Below are 14,738 nucleotides of genomic sequence, written 5' to 3' on the forward strand. Positions count from 1 at the left end.
TTTCAAATTATTAATTTATTTTCACTTTTTTTTTTTTGAAAATTTAGCAATCATTTTCATGTTTTTTTTAATATATTTCTTAAGTTTATTATTTTTATTTTGAAAACTGTTATTCTTAATATTTTTATCATTATTATTATTTTATTATTGTAATTATTATGATTATCATTATTATTATTATTATTATTATTATTATTATTATTATTATTATTATTATTATTATTAATAATAATAATAATAATAATAATAATAATAATAATAATAATGATAATAATAATATTAATAATAATAATAATAATAATAATAATAATAATAATAATAATAATAATAATAATAATAATGATAATCATAATAATTACAATAATAAAATAATAATAATAATTAATTTTATGTATTTATTTTGCAAATTTATAACATTTGAAAATTTGGCATTTTATAAATATTTACTAAGTTTTTTTAAATTATAAAACTGCTTGAAAATTTTGCAATTTGCTTTTCAATAAAACAAGAAATTCAAGCAATTACTATTATTATTATTATTATTATTATTATTATTATTGCAGTTTCACATTTTTTATAAATCTGCATTTTTATTTTTATTTCAATATATTAATTTCAATTTATTGAAAAATCTACCAAACTGAAAAGAAAAAAAAAAAAAAAAGACATCAGAGGTACAATTTTTTAAATTAAAAAAGAAAAAGAAAAAAAAAAGGTGTTTTGGTTTAAATAATTATTTATCCCATTTGTATAGAATGTAATCCACTTTATGTCTTTACTGTTAAGATGAAGTGGCTCCTGAATGACTTTTATCCAGCTGAGCTGAGGAGAAATGTCTCCTATTAGAGTAAAGGTCTCAGACCCCTGGTTCAGATGATCTGAGCGTCTTGGTGTTAACCCACAGGCAGACTGAGTGACGGCCACAGAGGCTGAACAGAGACATAATAACAGTGACAGGTGTGGGAAACAGAGGTGGTTTGACGGAGCAGCAGACGGACGTTTGTGTGGGTTGCCAGTTTGGAGAGCTCTGCAGGATAATAGGTGTCAGAGTCCACCTGGAGAGGCTGTCACTGCTGGGCTCTGCAGGCTGCCAGACTGTCTCCAAGAACAAAGGGGGACAAACAGACCGATCAGGACCTGGAGACGGAGTCAGCGTGGACTCTGCCTGTCAGCGAGGAGTCAGGATGGTCGGTTGGATTTGACACCGATATAAAAGAGATGCTGAGGTCTGCATGTGTCGTCTTAAACGGAGAAAAGGAGGAGGAACGGCTCCACATTCAGCAGAGGTTTTACACCAGCCAGGAGCTGCTTTCCAGCGTTAAAGCGTCTGTTATTTCACAGTTTCAGTTTCCACAGAGTTCAGCTTAAAGGGTCGAACGTTTGCTCTTCTCCTCCAGCTCAGGTTGTTGTTTGAATGAACACCAAACGTCACCAGATCCTTTAAACACAAGACTTCACAAACTTCACTCTGCCCCTCGAGCTGAGGACACGCCATCTGCCAGCCGTACGTGTGTTTGAAAGACGGGCGTGTGTGTGTGTGTGTGTGTGTGTGTGTGTGTGTGTGTGTGTGTGTGTGTGTAGCCGCGCGGGGGGATTGGTTTTAGTTTGAACGCACTTCAAAAGAACACACAACAAACTTTAAGGACTTAAAATAAATCCACTGGAAGCTATTCAAGAGAACAGTGCTGGGACTGTCTTACTGGAAGCTAATCAAATACGGAGACTATTTAAGGTTTGAAGTTTTCTTTTAAGTTTTTAAGGGGATGAAAAGAAATCACCAGAAAAACGAGCTCCACTGATGTGCTTCACTTTAAGGAGGAGACGTCTCCTGGGAAGCTGCTTTGAAAAGAGGACAAACAAACTGTTTACTTAATTCTATTTTGGACGGATTTTATATTTAGAGCCAGAGACACTGGGAGTAAAATAAAGACAGAGCTCAGGATGTTAAAGTCTCCGTTTATCTAAGAGACGTGGTAAAAAAATATTATTAAAATAAAGAATTGTTATTTTTCTTCCAGAGGGTATTGATGATTAAAGACACTGACACTAAATAAAATCCTGTGTTAACATTTAGTTGAACTAAATCTTCATCCCATCTGTCAATAAAGCCTGCCACCGCTCTACTTCACCTCCTACAACATCAACAGCCCACCAACTTTCCATGCACCTGTGGCTAACCTCAAGTTAGCCACAGCCATTATTGAGCCATTATTTAAATGAATGTAATCACATCAAATGTATCATGTCAAAGTTTTTCAAAGTTTTGCAGCAACATAACATTTCTTGTTTTCTTTTTTCTTATTTCAAAATTTTCACATTTTTACATAGTGATATTTTATTAAAAATATAAATATTTTTCATTTTTATTTATTTTTGTATTTTATCCATTTTTCACAGTTTCTTTTAACTTATTTTTTTTATATTGATTTTTTTTTTATTTAAGAACATTTGAAAGTTTTGCAAATTTTGGAATTTTACAAATATTTTGGACATTATAAACATTTTTGTAATATTTTTTTTTCAATTTTTCACAGTTTTTTCAATTTCAATTTTTTTAATATTGATTATTTTTTTAAATTCAAGAACTTTTGAAAGTTGTGCAAATTTTGAAATTTTACAAATATTTCGGAAACTAAACACATTTTTGTAATACTTTTGCATTTTTTTTAAGTTTTAATTTTTTATATTTTTGCAAAATTTATTACATTTTGATTTTTTTAAACTCAACACTTCTGAAAATTCTTTTTGTTTTTTTTTTTATTTTTAGTTTTTTTAATATCCATTACATTTCAAAAAACTTTGAAATTGTACAAAGTTTGGAATTGTTTTAATGTTTTGAATTTTTCCCAAACTTTTTATATTTTTGCAAATTTTTAAATTCCAACAATTTTAGTAAATTTTTAAAATCTGAAAAAAAGACATTTTTAATATAAAAAAGGATACACCACATAAACATTTTAATTATTAGTTTATTAATTCATTTGTTCATTTCAATTTGATTAGATTTTATGCACTGGATGTTTACCTTTTAAATTATTATTCACTTTTTCATCTTTTTAGTTTAGAGTAGATTTTTTGGCTCCAGAATGACTTTAATCCAGCTGAGCTGAGAAAAAATGCTTGAGCCGTCTTGTTAGGTGTTTGGATCTGATCTGATCTCTCTCCTGTTGAATAAATGAAACCTCAAACTGACTTTAATCTAATCTAAAGTCGTCACGTCACACTGAAACAAAGTGTTGGTGCAGTTTGAAATAAACTTTTCATGAACCAACAGAAGCAAGCGTCCACCTATAAACCAGCTCTGCTGTCACATTTCACTGCTGCAGTCTTCCTCTGCCCTTTTAAAAGTGTTATGTACTTTTTTAAGACACACAGAAGACTTTAAGGTTTGTGGATCAGGTTTTATTTGATCCGTCTCTGTTCTCTGCTCTCTGTTAAAGAATCTGAGAGGATGTGTCGATGAAGAAACTCCTCCAGGCACCAGAAAAACCCAAATCTGCTTCTTACATATTGGAGCAACGAAGCATCGTATGCTCCATCTGTCTGGGGTTTAACTCCCTCCTCTGCTCCCACTGAGCAACCAAACAAGAATTAATTGTTCCCCTTCCTTCCCCGCTGCATCTTTAATAAAAATGTTCAAGACTAAATCAGTCTCGCTGCGTTTTTTCGGTGTCAGAGCTTCTTTTTTTTTTTTTTTTAATTCGAGCTTCTTGTCACACAGCGCTGAGGCGTGTGGAGTGTCACATGACGATGCAGCTTCAGGAACGCCTCCTTAATCTGCAGACACACCTCGATAAGAGATGCAGCCGTGCACGTTCAGGGAAAGCTCCTGGAAATGCTTTTTTGATGTTTTTGCGTCAGCGTTGGTGGCGGTGAAGGAAGTGTTTGATTTACCAGCACATTAAGCTGCTGCAGAAACAGAACACATCACACCATCAGCTCCTCTGTCTCATATTTTCTGATTCACAGGGTTTATAATCACCTGATAAATATGCATTCAACTCCTCCTCTCAGAGTCTGATCGGAGCATCGCCCGCTCCTGCAAACTTTAAACGCCTCACACACTTCACACTCTCCATTATTGCGGTGTAATGTAAAGTATTCCCACAGAGCCGTGCTCTTATCTATGAGCTAATGTGCTTCAGTGTAATTATACATTTATCTTTTCTGCAGACATCCTCTGACGGAGGAACAAGGCCACTCTGCTCAGAGCGGAGAGGAAGTTAAAATACAGAATGAGCACGCTCCTCTTAAACTCACACATGCATCTGCACACAGAAAATGAGTTTCAAGCTTCAAGCACATAAACATACATGAAAAACAGACGCATAACTCAGATAACGGCTTGGAAGATCTGTCCACCATCTGTCCATGCAGCCTATTTTCACCCTTTGACCCAGACACTCACAGATCAGACTCTATGACCCGACAAGTCTCAGATAATTCATCATAAACCTGCTGCAGAGCCTCTGAAACAAAGCATCCAGCATGTTTGGTGCTTTAAACTGACAAACTGTGAAGGACTTACCTTTCTGTCATCTGGTTGCAAGATCAATCCTTCCTGAAACCTGAAACAAGAACAAAACAGAGAGAAAAGGTTATTCTTCTGAATGCTGCGTCAAAAATGTGCACACATGTGATAAAAACTGATTTCAGGACCAGGAAATGCTGGACCAGTCTTTTCAAAACAGTGAAGATGCAGAAGTCCCAGAAGCAGCTGCACAAACTATTTTCTCCAACAACCATCTGTACACCAAGAGTGAGGAGACAACAGCTGAGATCTCCATCTTAGGAACAGCTAAGATCCTGAGCAAAACCCTCAGACTCCCAAGACTCTGGGAGGACCCGAGTTTGATGGAGACAGAACACCACCCAGGGTGAGGTTTAGGCAGAGTTTCAGGAGCAGAACCACACAGGTCGTCGAGTCTTGGAGCTATGCCTTTTTCGAAACATCTCCACAGCGCTTGCATCATTTAATTTCTAATTCACATTAATAAACCATTTCAATGCTTTGTTGATTTCATTCACCTCATATTCTTTATTTTGTGGCTCCTGAATGACTTTAAAGCAGGTGAGCTGAGGCTTAATGGCTCCTCTGAAAGTGAAAGTGAAAGTGAAAGTGAAAGTGAAAGTAGCAGACCCCCTGCAGAGTCAAGACCAGATTGATCCTCTCCCACCGATACCCAACGAGCTTTAATTGAACCTACACCCTTTCAGTTTTGTCTTGGAAATTCTGAAATTTCACATCAAAGGGACATATCAAGCTTGTTTCTCCTTTTCACTATGCCAGACTAGGATGCCTGTAAAGCATTTCTGCCCTCAGTACAAGTCATTTAGTTCCTTCATTGCCCCACAATAGCGTTCTCAATATCCTCATTTTAGGCCATTCTGAAGATCTCATTGAAACGCTCCGTTTGGAGAATGACCTCCAGTAACCTCGCAACGTCACAGCCCTTTGTGCTCTGATTGGTCAGTTCTATCAGAGGGGCGGAGGGGGTGGAGCCAGGGGGCGGTTTTTGCAGCATGGCAGTATTTACAAAATCGCCATATTGGATGGGGCAGACCGAGCGAGTTTGCTGTTTGCCAAAACTTCACCGTAAGGCATTGATAGCACTAATAAAATGGCAGAGTGTAGGATACGTCCTTTTGTATTGGACCCCGAGTCAGACCCGGACGGTTCTGCAGCTCAGGAGGAAGAAAATCCACCTGGACACAGATCATCTCAGGACGCTTCAGCGTGGTGAGTCAAAGCGGTACTGTAACATGTATAGTTTATACGTGGAAATATAGGCAGACTTCACCAATAAACTATTTCTATAACAGGGCTCCATCCTGCTCCTTCACTTTTCTCTGTCTGTTTTATCCATCATGCTGAAAGTGTCGTCTAAAGATCACCTCTACCGTCAGTTCCTCACTATGTTATTACTGCAGCATTATTGTGGTCCAGGTTCACAGTGCATGTCAGAACAAGCATGCAAATATCACAGTCTCACAAGTTTTACAACTAGGGCTGTTATTTTAACACGTTAATTAGATTAATTAATTACACCGCAAATTAACGCGTCATAAAAACTAACACAGATTTATCTGGATCCCAAACCCGCGAGGCATTCAAAGACGCACTTATTTTCAAATGTCTAGCATTTACAAACCGTTTGTCCTACATGAAAAAAGTGGTGTTCTCATCAGATTTTCAAATTTCCGACGGTCCCTGAATGTATCACATCTAGCAACATGCTTTGAACCGGGAGGAGGAGAGAGCGCTGTTGAGGGGACTGCCGTCCACATCTCGTTTATTCACATGTCCTTTATGAAAATCTACAGAAAATCAACCGTTTGCTCAATTCTGTAAAAAACAGGTAATTTTACACTCTTTACTGCATTAAACAAGCCCTGAATGATCGACAAATGTCTTGTATTTAAATCTAAAGAATTGTTTGAAAATTTGCTTCCATCTTCCTGGTGTCATGTTTCAGCTTGGGGCTGCTCTGCACCAATCAGCAACAGTTTGTGTGTTCAGAGCATGTTAAACTGAGAATACTTCACTTTTCTTTCATCCAAGACTTGAAAAAAGTGTTTTGTACATAGTTCCTCACAGTTTTTAGCCTTTAGCCCTGGTTCTCCTGACCTCATAGAAGTATAAAAGTTCATATTGCAGTGAAAATTGGGTACCTAAAAATGTGTTGTATATATTCCCACCTAATTTTTAAATGTTTTTTAGTGTCTTTTAATGTAATTTTAATGTCCTGGAATTCAAATTCTTTATTTTGGGACCTTAAGCAGATATGAGACTAAAATGCGATTAATTAGATTAATTAATTACAAATCCTGTAATTAATTAGATTTTTTTTTTTTTAATCGCCTGACAGCACTTATTACGACGTCTGCTAAAACTACAGTGTTTTAACCGCTAACTCACTATGTAAAGCCGAGCTGCTCAGCAGAGCAGAGTCCCTGCATCCAGCATCTGAGGGGGGATACTCGGCTCTTGGTGGGTGTTTCCCTCGGTGGTGGTTGTGTGACTAACTGACATCACAGAGGAAGAGCTGCTTTATCAGATTACTCCAATAAAAAGAAAGGATCCTCGTGTCGTCACGACGGTCGAAATCTTGCGACCAAATGGCAATGACCTGTTTTCAGAGGCATCAAATCTCGTTCTAGGATATCAGAATAAATACAATATCTCATTTTTTGAAAATTCAGGGGGTGAAAGGTCTTGTTTTTATATTTATTATATTATATGTAAGTATTAAATCAGGGATCAGCATGATATGTCCCCTTTAAGCTTGTAATTTTTTCTAGTGTTTCAAATGCACTAAGATACTTCTCTTCCATTTATTCATTGAAATAAAACATCAACAGATAAAAAGGTCAAAATGTGTCCCATGGTTAAAGTGACAGACCTAAACTCTGGCTGACGTTTGGCCCATCTCTGAAACCCGTCTCCAGAAAGACTTCCTGTCTACAATGAGCCACCCTGTCTCTTCACCTGCAGGATTTCACCACTGTTTGAACTCATCATCTCAGCCACACACACACTCACACACTCACACACATGCACAAACACATGCCAAGCACCCTGTGTGATGCTATATGGAGATCAAAGAAGCTGTCTGGTGTTAAAACTCAAGTGGCGTTTCATCCAGAGGTAGACCAGCCTGAGAGCGCGTTTGATGATCCGCGCTGCCTGATGAGATTTCCCTCGCAATAAGCTTCGCCAGGAAATTGAAATAAGAAAAAAAAAAAGATGGGAGGGAGGGAGGGAGGGGTGATTCATGGAGGGAGAGAAGAGGAGCTCAAAGCTGATTGATCAGCCCGTGTTTAACTCATATTTGAATCCCTCCATCAAACAATCCTGGCTGCGTCTCCTTGAATCACTCTCCATCTCCCCCTCCTGCTGCTCCACCGCCATCCCTCACAAACTGAGATGTGTAGATGGAGGAGAATCTGTCCTGGTTATTTATTCGGCTGTGTTCCCCTCCATCCCTCCTCCTCCTCCTCCCTCTTCTTCATGTCGTCCATTTATCAGCTGCCTCTGCGTCTTTAAAGTCAGTCCATTTGCCTTCAGAAGACGCAGTTTAGCAACCAAAAAAGATGAAAAAGAGAATTGGTGTCGTGATGACTCAATGGGTTCAACTTTAGTCCTGCCACATTAAATCTGACTCATCATTTCCTGCGTGTGTCATTTACCTCTGCAGCCCTCTCTCCCTCTTTAACTGCTGTAATAAAAACCGCACAGAGGGAGAAGCAGAGCGTCCACGTGCTCCCTAATTTGTTTTACATGACTGTTACAATCGTTTTATTTTAAAGCCTGATGTATCGTCTTGCTCTGCGCCGTGGAGCTCCTCTCTTATTAAAAACGCATCACGGAGGTGTCGTGTTCCTCCTCTGTTATGAACACACACAGAGTGAGTTTGTCTCAGTCACAGATTAACCGTCCTGCAGCCCTAAAAACTATCACCATCAGGGAACCGAGCTTTGGTTTGAAGCGGCTTCAAAAAGTTTAAACTTATTCTGAATTGATTCGTCTGTGTAGTTAAAGCTGCTGTAACTTTCCCAGAAGAAGTGTTTTTGTCCCGTTGCAATGAAAAGACTTGTTGCAGCATTTTTTTCTAGAGATGTCCTGATCAGGGTTTTTTGACCCCCAAGTCCAAGTCATTTAATTTAGAGTATCTGCTGATACAGAGTCCTGATCCAATACTTCTACTCAGATACATCACACTCCTAGCTTTAAGCTCCTTCCATGTTCTGCTCAAATGTGGCGTTGGTGTCTGGTGTTAGCGCTGTTAGCCATGTCTGTGAATAGCATGAAGCTACTCTGCCCTCTGGTATTCCCTCTGTTGCTGGGTTAGCATGGCTAGCTCGTCCATCTTATTGGAGATAGATCTTATGTTCCCAATAACGATGGATGGAAGGACACATGTCATCACCTGAGAACCAGCATGTCGTCCTCACCTCCTTCTCCTCACCTTGTGGGGAAACATCTGGCCATGCACCAGTTAGCATCGACATGCTACAGACTGCTAACAGCTGATTTTACATGTAAACATTGCAGCCATGGTTACATGTAGAATCTTCAGACAAACACAGGAGACAAAGTAGTAAAAATTTAACTGAAGACACAAAACGTTTGGTGTCCATAACCAACAATGAACCGTACAAAGTAATGATCCACTCCAAAAATTACAAGAAATGGACAAAGAAGAGAGCTGCTGTAACAGTCGGCCACAACAGAGCATATATATATATATATATATATATATATATATATATATATATATATATATATATATATATATATATATATATATATATATAAACAGTACATCAACATAACATGATGTTTGATTTTGACTTGTTTCTGTGTATTTACGTCCAGAGATACCTAGATACAGTGAATGATTGTAATGTTGTGATTCAGAAAACCTGTAAAGCTACTTTTCTTACAGAGAAAATTCACAGGTGGAACTGATGAGGGAATCGATAAAGAATCAGATCGATAAGCAGAATCAACAAGGATGTTGATATCAATAAAATCTTATCAAAGCACATCCCTAATCCCATGTTGCTTAAAGATGTCAAAGTTGCACAACCGACTCTTCATACTGAAAAAGAAAATCCAACTTGTACCTGATTTAAAACCAGATGTGAAGCTGGTATCAACCTTATAAGTCACTGGATCCAAAATATGCAAAGAAAAACCAGCTGAAACCCTCACTCTGTGGACAGGTGGACTGGGATTCAGCAGGAGCCAAAGGATGAATTTTGGATGAGTCACCTTCAGGTAAACAGTAAATCAAAGGTCTGTGAAGTGTGTGACTGCTCCAGCTGACTGTGTGTGTGTGTGTGTGTGTGTGTGTGTTTTTCTACAGAGAGTGTTGGTGAGTGTGTGTTTGGAGCAGAGCCACGGTCCTTCCTGCTGACCCGTGATACGAGGTCCCATGATTCACTGTGAGCTCCATCATTTATGAGGGTAAACACAAGCAGCAGTTAATTTGCTAATGACCATCCTCTGTGGGTTTTTAGGATTCAGAGCTGAGCGTCGAGGTGATAACGACGGACAGCCTCAGCTACAGCAGCACAGGCTGTTAAACAGTCAGACAGCACCGTCTAACACTGTGAGGACAGGAGCAGACAGATTACTGCAACGTACATGAAGACAAGTCGGAAATACTCACTCACTCAGCACCAGCTCGTTTTGCTTTTCATTTCCAGATTTCACAGTGGGAATAAAGAAGCTCAACCTCTCTGTGGAGTAAGACTTCTTGAGTGTAAAAACAGCTGATCAATCACGTTTGCTGAAACTAAAATCATGTCCTGGTATGTCATGGTGTCCTGAACTATCAACAGAGTAATGACAGAGGACCATGTTTGAGTCACCAACTGTTGCAGGTTGAGGTGACCACAGTTTGAACAACAGGGCGGACCTTGAGAGAAAAGAGGAGTGACTCTTTACAAGCAAACACGATCTTTTGAGGCGTTCGATTAAAAGTTACAGATTAAACTTTCAGCAGAGAAAAGACTCTGTTCATTTGCTCAACTATGAAGCAAATGAGGCAAAAATGCTAAAACAGGTTAAAGGCTAATACATGGGTTAAAGGCTAACAGACGGGCTAAAGGCTAAAACACAAGCTTAGGGCTGAGACACAGGTTAAAGACTAAAACACAAGCTAAAGGCTAAAACATGGGCTAAAGGCTAACACTGACAGGCTAAAACATGGGCAAAAGGCTAAACCAAAAGCTGAAGGCTAAAACATGGGCTTAAGGCTAAATATCAGGCTAAATGTGAAAGATATGTCAAAAGCTATGACACAAGCTAAGGGCTAAAAGAAAGGCAAAAGGCTAGGATATGGGTTAAAAGCTTAAAGACAGGCAAAAGGCTAAAACCCAAGCTAATGGGCTAAAACACAATCTAATGACTAAAACACCAGTTAAAGGCTAAAACATGGGCTAAAGGCTAAAACACAAGCAAAGAGGCTAAAACACAAGCTAAAGAGGCTAAAACACGAGTTAAATGCTTAAACATAGGCTAAAGTTTAAAACACAAGCTAAGGGGCTAAAACACAAGCTTAGGACTAAAAAACACAAGCTAAAGGCTGAAACGCAAGCTAAAGGCAAAAACATGAGCCTAAGGCAAAAACACAGGCTAAAGGATAAAGCATGGGCAAAAGGCCTTACCCAAAAGCTACAGGCTAAAACATGGTCTTTAGGCTAAACAACAGGCTTAAGGCTAAAAGAGACATGTCAAAAGCTATAACGAAAGCTAAGGACTTAAAGACAGACAACAGGCTGAAGTATAGGTTAAAGGCTAAAACATGGGCTTAAACTATCACATAACGTTAAGGCTTAAAGCCAGGCAAAAGGCTAAAACACAAGCTAAGGGGTCAAAACACAAGCTAAAGACCAAAACACAGGTTTAGGGCTAAAACATGGGCTAAAGGCTAAAACACAAGCTACAGGCTAAAACACAAGTAAAGAGGCTTAAAAACAAGCTAAAGGCTAAAACACAAGTTAAAGGCTTAAACATGGGTTCAAATGTAAAACACAAGCTTTAGGCTACAACATGAGCTGAAGGCTAAAACACAAGTAAAAGGCTGAAACATGGGCTACAGTTTAAAACACAAGCTAAGGGGCTAAAACACAGGCTAAAGGCTTAAAAAGGCAAAAGCCTAAAACACAAGCAAAGGGGCTAAAAAACAAGCTCCAGGCTAAAACATGGGCAAAAGGCTAAAACACAAATTCAAGGCTCAGACATGGGCTAAAATTTAAAAACAAATGCTAAGGGGCTAAAACACAGGCTAAAGGCTTAAACATGGGTCAAAGGGTAAAACACAAGTTAGGCTAAAATAAAGCTAAAGGCTAAAAAAAAAAAGGCAAAAGGCTAAAACACAAGCTAAAGGCTGAAACATGGGTTCAAATTTAAAACACAAGCTTTAGGCTACAACATGAGCCGAAGGCTAAAACACAAGTTAAAGGCTGAAAAATGGGCTAAAGTTTAAAACACAAGCTAAGGGGCTAAAACTCAGGCTAAAGGCTAAAAAAAAGCAAAAGCCTTAAACACAAGCAAAGGGGCTAAAACATTGGCTTAAGGCTTAAACACAGGCTAAAGGCTAAAACACAAGCTACAGGCTAAAACACAAGTTTAAGGCTTAAACATGGGTTCAAATTTAAAACACAAGCAAAGGGGCTAAAACACAAGCTTTAGGCTACAACATGAGCCGAAGGCTAAAACACAAGTAAAAGGCTGAAACATGGGCTACAGTTTAAAACACAAGCTAAGGGGCTAAAACACAGGCTAAAGGCTAAAACATTGGCCAAAGCCTAAAACACAAGCAAAGGGGCTAAAAAACAAGCTCCAGGCTAAAACGTGGGCAAAAGGCTAAAACACAAATTCAAGGCTCAGACATGGGCTAAAATTTAAAAACAAATGCTAAGGGGCTAAAACACAGGCTTAAGGCTTAAACGTGGGTCAAAGGGTAAAACACAAGTTATGAGACTAAAATAAAGCTTAAGGCTAAAAAAAAAAAGGCAAAAGGCTAAAACACAAGCTAAAGGCTGAAACATGGGTTCAAATTTAAAACACAAGCTTTAGGCTACAACATGAGCCGAAGGCTAAAACACAAGTTAAAGGCTGAAAAATGGGCTAAAGTTTAAAACACAAGCTAAGGGGCTAAAACACAGGCTAAAGGCTCAAAAAGGCAAAAGCCTAAAACACAAGCAAAGGGGCTAAAACACAAGCTTCAGGCTAAAACACAAGTTCAAGGCTTCAACATGGGCTAAAGTTGAAAACAAACGCTAAGGGGCTTAAACACAGGCTAAAGGCTTAAACATGGGTTAAAGGGTAAAACACAAGTTATGGGGCTAAAATAAAGCTTAAGGCTAAAAAAAAGGCAAAAGGCTAAAACACAGGCTTAATCACAGTGTGTTTGAGATTTAAGGCCAAAAGGTGGCGCTGCAGTCCACTTCAGACAGATCCTCCTCACAGTCTCTTTAAAGGTCTCACAGTTGGATTTCCATCCTCTTTAAGTGATCATACACAGGAACTGTTCCCCTATTGTGGAACATTTATAACAAAATAAAGCAAAATAAAGTGTAACTGTCTAATAAACGATTCTAGGTCTGTTCTTCAAATGTTCTGAACTGATTGTGCTGCAGAGTTTCAGGCGTCTTCATGAAGCTGCTCAGCAGATTTCTGGATGAATGTTTGGATCAGGGATTGATGATAACTGGACTATCATGATCTGCTCAGAAAAGTGTCTCAGCGCTCTGCTACGCCACCTTTTCCCCTCGTCCCCCTGATTCTCCTGAGGCTTTATTAAAAAACAAATCTGGTATTTTCATCCCTGCTTTTTCACTTTTTTACATACTTTTGGTCTAAATGCTAATGGGTGACTCAAATGGATGTTTCCAGAAAGAGACATTAGTCGGGTTACTTCACCCTCTCTGCAGCTGCTGCACGAGCCACATGAGGAACTTTGCATGCAGGTGAGTTCATGGAGCAGTTTAACCCTTTGTGCATGTTTTTTTTTTTTTGCTGTTCTGCACACGCTCAGTAGACGCTCGAAGCTGCTCAACCCTCCAGTGCATCGGCCCCTCAGAGTGTGAGCACAGCTGTTTGTGTTTGTGAATCCTCATTTGAATCTCTGGGTTTGTGCTGTTTTAATAAACAGATAATCAGCTGGACGAGGTGCTGCATGTGTGTGTGTGAGTGTGTGTGAGTGTGTGTGAGTGTGTGTGGAGGCTGTAATGAGCTGCAGCAGAGCAGTGAGACAGGCTGCTGTGACAGGAAGATAATTATAATGACTCACAGTCGTGGCCCTCTGTCATATTATGAAGCTCTTTAAAAGGATTTATTTACCCTTCATGTGGAGAGGGGGAGCTTGTAGCGAGATGTTTTTGTTACTCACAACTTGCACGAACTCGAGGTTCTTTGTGGCCGATAATTAACGAGTGAGTAATATTTAACCACTGCTGGAGAAAGAAGTTAATTCAGGTTTTCACAGTTTTCTGTAAAACAATATTTCTACAAACCTTTGAGCCTGTTTCAGCTTCTAGTTTTGGTTTTCTGGAACATTCTGTTTAACAACATAAAGGTCAGTTAAGGTAATTTAAACTGTGAATAGTGAATCAGCAGTTTGCACGTATAGCCTGAGTTCCTGAGCGTGCACAGGTGTCAGTGTGTGTGTGTGTGTGTGTTTGCTTGGTCCAGCCCATCTGCTGGTCCAAATGCTAATACATCCGTACCTCAGCACTTTTCCTGTTTACTTCTTTACTTGCACTTGAAACGATACCCCGTCATCAGCATAAAAACTTCTGCGCTGCATGCCATTAGCCCATTTACCAACTTTAAAAAACAAAACCACACAATCAGACTGTTAGCTTTCCTGCAGCACTCCCACTTTACTTAGCGTCAGAGTGTGTTCAAACTTTTCGGAGCGGGCCGGGCCCGTCGTCTTTAAAGAGGTCTGAGCGCTGGAGCCGCACGGGGAGGAGCTTTTAATGTGATTATATCAGAGGATGCTTTTTTAGGACGGGGGAAAGTCTGCAGTAAATTAGATCAGGCAGCCGGTGTGAGGACTAATGTGGAGGTCCTAATGGCCACGCTACGACTCAGACAGAGAGAGAGAGCTTCAAAACACTCCTCTCCACACTGCAAACAGACTTTAGAGGGTTTGGTGTTTAAAGAGGGGGATCTGTGCTTTTGTAGTCTTTATTTTGTCCCTCTTGTGTCCCTGTAG

At 39.1% G+C, this 14,738-nt stretch overlaps 1 protein-coding gene across 3 annotated transcripts in view; it reads right to left on the minus strand.

The window, feature by feature from the left end:
- Positions 1-14,738, minus strand: part of LOC141798088 (leucine-rich repeat and fibronectin type III domain-containing protein 1-like protein) — a 491,366-nt gene that overhangs the window by 385,889 nt on the left and 90,739 nt on the right. For all 3 annotated transcript variants that reach the window (XM_074679875.1, XM_074679873.1, XM_074679872.1), the window contains exon 2: positions 4,529-4,568. The gene's annotated coding sequence lies outside the window, so the exon portion shown is untranslated. The remainder of the gene's footprint in view (positions 1-4,528; positions 4,569-14,738) is intronic.

The sequence above is a fragment of the Halichoeres trimaculatus genome, unplaced genomic scaffold, assembly GCF_033239565.1.
Source record: "Halichoeres trimaculatus isolate MK-OKI-2021-1 unplaced genomic scaffold, fHalTri1.1 fHalTri1_scaffold_9, whole genome shotgun sequence".
In the NCBI taxonomy this organism is placed as follows: Eukaryota; Metazoa; Chordata; class Actinopteri; order Labriformes; family Labridae; genus Halichoeres; species Halichoeres trimaculatus.